The following is a 6,540-nucleotide window of genomic DNA, read 5'->3' as shown; positions in this document are numbered from 1 at the left end:
AGAATCAGTTTAGGGCTGCAACATTTTTGTGCAGCCATCTGGTTCTCACATCATTAAGTGTCAGATTAGGAATTGGATTTGTTAGGTCAGTGAGTCACAATAAGGATTAGGCAACAGATAGTGGCATGCCTGCAGTTTGAGAGTGGAGTAAAGAGACTATGTTGTCTTTAGGAATTGGTATTATCAGAGCAAAAAGATTGATGACGTGAGGCAGTGAGGGGCACTGGGAGCAGAGTGAGCTGGGTGTGGTGTTGACTAGAGCGGACAATGGAAAACACTATTTAAAAAACATTCCTGGGTCAGTGCAAGAGTTCAGACAAACTGGAAACGGGCTGAGCAATATCCTGTAGGACCCTCAACAATGTGGAGCTAGAGGAAGAAATGATTTGCCCTTAAGTGGGCAATGAAAGAAATATGATAAGAGTTATGAGGAACAAACTGAAATGAAACGATTCTCTTTTGAAATACTGACTGAACTCTAGTTTGACCTGTAGCTCGATTTTGTGCAGTAGGGAGATTTTGCTTCTATAAATAAATAATATTTTGCTGAATGCTTGAAACAAATGTTCACTGATATCTGTGTCTGAACGACGCCTCTGGCAATATATTAGCTGAGGTCAGTTTGGTGCAGCTTTCAGTTTCAACATGATTCAGTTTTTGAGTGTGAAGAGGAGCCACCAGCCACCAAAATACTTCTGTCTTCTGCTAAAAAAAAAAAAAAAAAATTTAAAGCTGCAATCAATATTTTATAAATTAGCAATGGATAAAATGAATATGTGTACTGTGAAAGGAGTCTCTTGTAATAATCACTCAACCCTGTAGTTCCCATCAGCTCCATAGAGGTTTTTGGACTCTTTTAGCTCGTGGTTTTGGTTTTATGGCTTGCATATTCTCTCATCTCCTCTCAAACTCATCATGTGCATTACCCATCACCCAACGTCAGAAAGATAAATATAGTGAAGAGCTGCTGGAGAAAATTGGTCATGTAGCTGCTAAAGAGCCAGATATTTCTCTCAGACGTAAGTAGGACGTCCAGTTTGTGCTTCTATGTAATTACCGTTACATTTGAGTCACAGAGCTACACATCAATTTTTCTGAAAAATAAATACCCGGCTACCTTTGAAACACCCAGAAGGTTGTTTAACAACTTATCAACTTCTGCTTTTCTGAAAATGTTTCCAGTGACATTTAAGACTCCTCTAACCATCTGGATAAAAATAAAATATTCCATCTACTTCATACTCACAAAAAAAGATTTTTAACCAGTTCCCCAAGTTGAGACTCCAAAAAAAGATGGTAGTCAGAAACTACAGTACAAAGTTCTTTGCTCAGTGTTTTATTATCAGTTGTAATCTTCCTTATTGATGTCACTTTCTATTCATTTTGTCACATAACACTTTTATATTTTTCCAGCTACCTGGATAGAAAACAAGAATCGTAACTTGGGAAACTAGTTAAACAGCTTTTCTTTTTTTTATCAAGTAGTGGAAAGGATTTTTTTTCATCCTACGGTTAGAAGAGTCTTTGAGGTTTCTGGAAATATCTTCAGAACAGCACTAAGTGTGTGCAAGTGATTTTCAAAGGTCAGAGATCGAATGTAATGGTAATATTGAGAGGCACAATCTGCTGGTGGAGACCAAAACAGAGCTAAAATGAGAATAAATATTGGACTTACATTCATCAGGTGGTCAGAAACACAACACTTAATGTCTGCTGATCATGTAAATTAAAAAATGTTTGCTGACATGTTAGTAGCCAGAGAGAAATGTGCACATAACAGAACCTCAGCGTCGAACCGAACCAGTGTTCCAGTTTCTGTGTCTTTGGCCTGAATTTGGAGGATCAACTTTCTATATTATCGAAAGTAAAAGTTGATCTGAGGTTATACCTTAGACACAAATAAAAACCTGTCCAAACCTGTGTTTCAGAGTGCAGTGGAAGCATGCAGGATGTTTGCTAAGTAAATAGTAAAAGTGAAGTGCATCTCCAAATAAATAGTTGAAAGGCTAAAGGCTGGTGTATCAGCAGAGGCCTATTCAGGTTTGGTAAAAAAAAAAAAAAAAAAGAAAAGAAAAAGCTATAATGGTAGAATATAACACTATCAAGATGTAGAGACATATCATATGACAATACACACATTTAGACAAAGCTTCTGTGACTCAGCACTTCATTCATGATTACATAAAAGCAATGAAAATACCACATGTTCCTCTGCGTGTAAAGGTGTAAAACAGACAACTGTGTGGATCATGTTTGTCTAAAGTGCATGTGAGGAGGAACAAAGCACTGTGCTTAAGTGTGTGTGTTCACAAGGATTAAGAGACGAGAACAAAATGAAAACACAACCATCTGAGACATTCACTTCCTCCTTTATCTCTGGAGTCTGTTGGGTTAGTCATTCATTAATCATTCTAACAATTTTATTTCTTCATCCAAAGATGAAATCACTGTAAAAAGGCACGTAGAATTACACAATAAAGGGAAGGTCATGTATGCATGGTCCAAAAAGTTGTTTTTAACAAGAGAGGTGGTTATAATTGCTTTTTGTTTTGTTTTGTTTTTAAATTTGCACTAAACAGTTGTTGCTTCCATCCCACACATATGATTAGGTAGCATAACTGGCAGTGGAAACATTGTTCATATTGAAATTTAGTAAACTGTATCCATTGGTGGACTGTAGCTAAGTAGATTTACTCACATTTTATAATTTCAGCTTTCTGCTACTTCATACTTCTACAACATTTCATAGAAAAATGTACTTTCTGCTCAACTATATTTATCTGACAGCTATATAGTCAATAGTTACTTTCCTTAACACACACAACTAATATAATCAGTTTGTAAAGTATGGTTCATTGTTACAGATTGAATTGCCCAACAGCGTAAAAAGTAGTTGAAATGAGCTACAACTCAAACAGCTACATTAAAATGCTGCGTACAAGTTAATACATCAGTAATATTAATACAGTGTGTATAGTAATTTTGTGAGATGAGACTCAGGTTTTCACAGGTTTTCACAGCTGGAAACCTGCCAAACCAAACCTGAAGGAATTTTTCATAAAACTCTGTGTCATCACCGGGTATCTGGTCGTGCTTGTCACAACCTGGCTGGTTAGATAGGAAAGATACGTCTCTAAATACATCTATACTTAAACTTCAAGTAACATTTTGAATGCAGGACCTTTACTTGTAAAGGAGTATGTCACATTGTTGTATTACTGCAGTAAAATGGGCTTTATTTTGTAGATTACCATCTTTTTTTATCTTTTGATGTGTATTGTGAAGATTGACGTATTTGAATTAATGGTGACTATAAGGATAAGGATAGGTTCACAGTTTTTCAAGTCTGTCCTTAAACAATAGTCAGGCGCCCAACTGAACATTGAAACAGGTTTTTCTTGCCATAATCATTCCTCCTGTTCATACTGACTATTATAAGATCCCTTCATAACCCACATAATTCACAGAAATGTATTTAAAAGTTTATCTGAAGCTTACATGAAACCATCTAAATTAGTCAAATCAAGTTGATATCTTTCCAAGTTCAAGTCGTTTCAGTACCAAAATCCCTCTTTTTGTTATGATCCTTCCATTGCAGCTGAACAAGGAAATACAAGGTGGGTATTTTTTTACTGCTGAAGCCTCATTATAGCTTCAGATAAACTTTTAAATACATTTTTGCTCAGAATGAGGACTGTAGATTTTGTTCTCCACCACTTAAAAAAAAAAGAAAAAAGATTTTAGATGCAAAATTCAAAACCTGCGTCAATGCTCATTTGGACACCTCACTATTGTTTTAAGTAAGACTTGAAAAACTGTGAATCCTTCCTTTAAAATATTATTTTGGCTTTAGATGGGAGGTACATAACAGTTCATGCATTGCTTGTAATGATAGTACTTGTAATTGTTTAGACTGGCAGAGAAGAATGATGCACCAGAAATTACAAGGGAGTGAAATAATACAAAAGAAAAGGAGTGGTTGTCTAGTCAGTGTTTTTTTTTTTTAAACTAATGCAACGTTTTGTACCTACAAGGTGTTTGCCAAATGAAAACAAACTGACATAATGATGCCAGTCTGTATTGAATGTGATTGTAATGATGTCACCAAGTATGCCGAGTCCAAGCAAAGTGTCCCTAACAATACAGTATCAATCCACAATCAAATCAACAATTGGCATCACCTCATACGCCTTATATATCAGAAACTGTTTACAAATCAGGCTGAATAAAGGGGAAAAAAAAAATATTTATGCTATAAATCTCAGTGAGAGTTAGTCGGTAAGACTTAGAGAGCTTTTCTGACACATTTCAATTCCATGTGGCTTTTTCTTAAGAGTATCTCATTCACTGTGACACACAATATACATGTTGCCTTACAAAGTTCAAGATGCAGCTACTGGTCAACCAGGAGAGATTAAGTCTGGGGTACAATCATTCTAACACTGGTAACATAGTTTAATATGCACACTGGTAGCATCTGTCTGAAGCAAGTGGTAACAAGTGGTGGCAATACAGGAGAATAGTCTTTGTGTTTTATCACTCATGCTGACCAGATTTGGTTGACATTTATTAAATGAACCACAAATGTTCCATTACATGTCATTGTTATGCCAAACAAAATTTTGAGATATTGCAAGTTTGTTCTCATAATTATCAGCATGTATCAACCTTTCAGTGCTGCCCAAGGAAACAAAGCTCTACACTCGTTGTAGACGCCGCACTCCCACACCCCCCTTTGACAACAGCATCATGAGTTACATGATTTTGGAAGAAAAATTTGAAGGGACAGTTTACCTGCTTAATAAATTTGGCAAAAAGCCAAAACAGTATTGGCTCACATTATCAGCCGTAGGGAGTAAACTAATAAATCCACACTTGATTGGCATTTGATTTATTAATATCTGTATCATATGCCAAGTTGTTGTTGACTCGACATATCTGTCACATTCTCTTTGACATTTTTTTAAAGGTCTGGTTTTCTGTCCCATAGTATAATCATTTTAAAGGCCTATTTGTATTTGTATTCGCACTCGCACAGTTGAGACTTAACTCTGGTTTATTGAGTTTTATCTTCAGTGATCAGTAATAATCATGCAGGGTTGCGATTGTGACTTTACTTCCTGCAGCAAAATTCACTGCTTGACATTTCATCATCATCATCATCATCATCAAGCTTTATTTCTGTCTGTAGCATATAAAGAAAAATGTAAATGTTATCAAACCAGAATACGTACCAAAAAGCCCATTTAACAGTTAACAAATTATCTTCAATAAGACAGAAAAGGTGTAGGCTGAAGCTGAAACTTATTCTGCCGACAACATTCACCAAGACACCAAGTACTTCGCTGTATTCCCAACTTCATACTCAAAGTAAGGCAGAGCAACATTAATGAAGAAAAAATCAATAAAAAAGATAATACTATTTCACTGAACAATGTAATGTCCATAAAGACAAAGTACCATGTTGGACCATATTATTGTGCTTATTCAATACATTATTTTTTACATTTTCTTGTTTTGCACTTTTTTTTTTTGTTCTGGCTCCGGTTTTCTTGAACGTACAGCTTCCTTTAAGATTAGAATGACTTTCTCTCTCATTTCAAACATGTTTTGTACATTCTTTGGTCGTAGCTTATTGTGAGCTTTACACAATATTTGAGCAATTTTATAGTCTAAAAAATATCATCAAATATACATATCTGTAATTTACGAAGCAGAGGGTTGCATATAATCAAGTCAAGACCCACAAAACATGACTCAAAGATACAGCAACAGATAACTGGATTTTTCAACATGACTACTGTGCTTTTACTTAGATGTGTTCTCACACTCAGTTCAATGGAATTTCATTATCACCTGGTGTTGCTCTCGGAAACCTGGCTCCTAACTGCTTCCAATTATGGACATAAGTCAGACTTGTGCATTGTCATTATAAAGTGATTAATGTCTTTACATCTGGTTTATGCATCTTATGAGAGATGTTGTCTTTACAGGTTGTCTGTTTCTTGACGCAAGTGTTTTATTGTATTGCTAATGTGTAAGACACACTGTCCCAGCCTGACTTGACGAGACTCGGGTTCTCACAGGTTTTCACAGCTGAAAACCTGCCAAACCAAACCTAAAGGAAGCTCACATAAAATTCTGTGTAATCGCTGGGCATCCGGTTGTGCTTGTCACAACCTGGCTGGTTAGATAGGAAAGATAATTGTCTACATCATCTCACTTTCATGTAGATGCAGATAATGCAGGATGGCCACCGCTCCACCCAGCTAAGTCCTTTTAAGGTGCTGGAAAAATCAATGAGTCAAAACTTGATGAGATAGATTTCCGCTCTATGTAGTATCCACTTTATTTTTGAGCTTTCAGTCGATCAGATCTTCATCAGACCATACCTGCTCTGATGAACTGAAAAGCTCAAAGATAAAGTGAATACTGCATTGATCTAAGTGTGTGGAAATCTATCTCATCAACATTACAAACAATGTAAAAAGAAAAATCATTTACTGTACATCAATGGAAGACAAAGAGGGTTTGAGATCC

Source organism: Thunnus albacares, chromosome 19, assembly GCF_914725855.1.
Source record: "Thunnus albacares chromosome 19, fThuAlb1.1, whole genome shotgun sequence".
Taxonomy (NCBI): domain Eukaryota; kingdom Metazoa; phylum Chordata; class Actinopteri; order Scombriformes; family Scombridae; genus Thunnus; species Thunnus albacares.
This window is presented reverse-complemented; position numbering follows the sequence as displayed.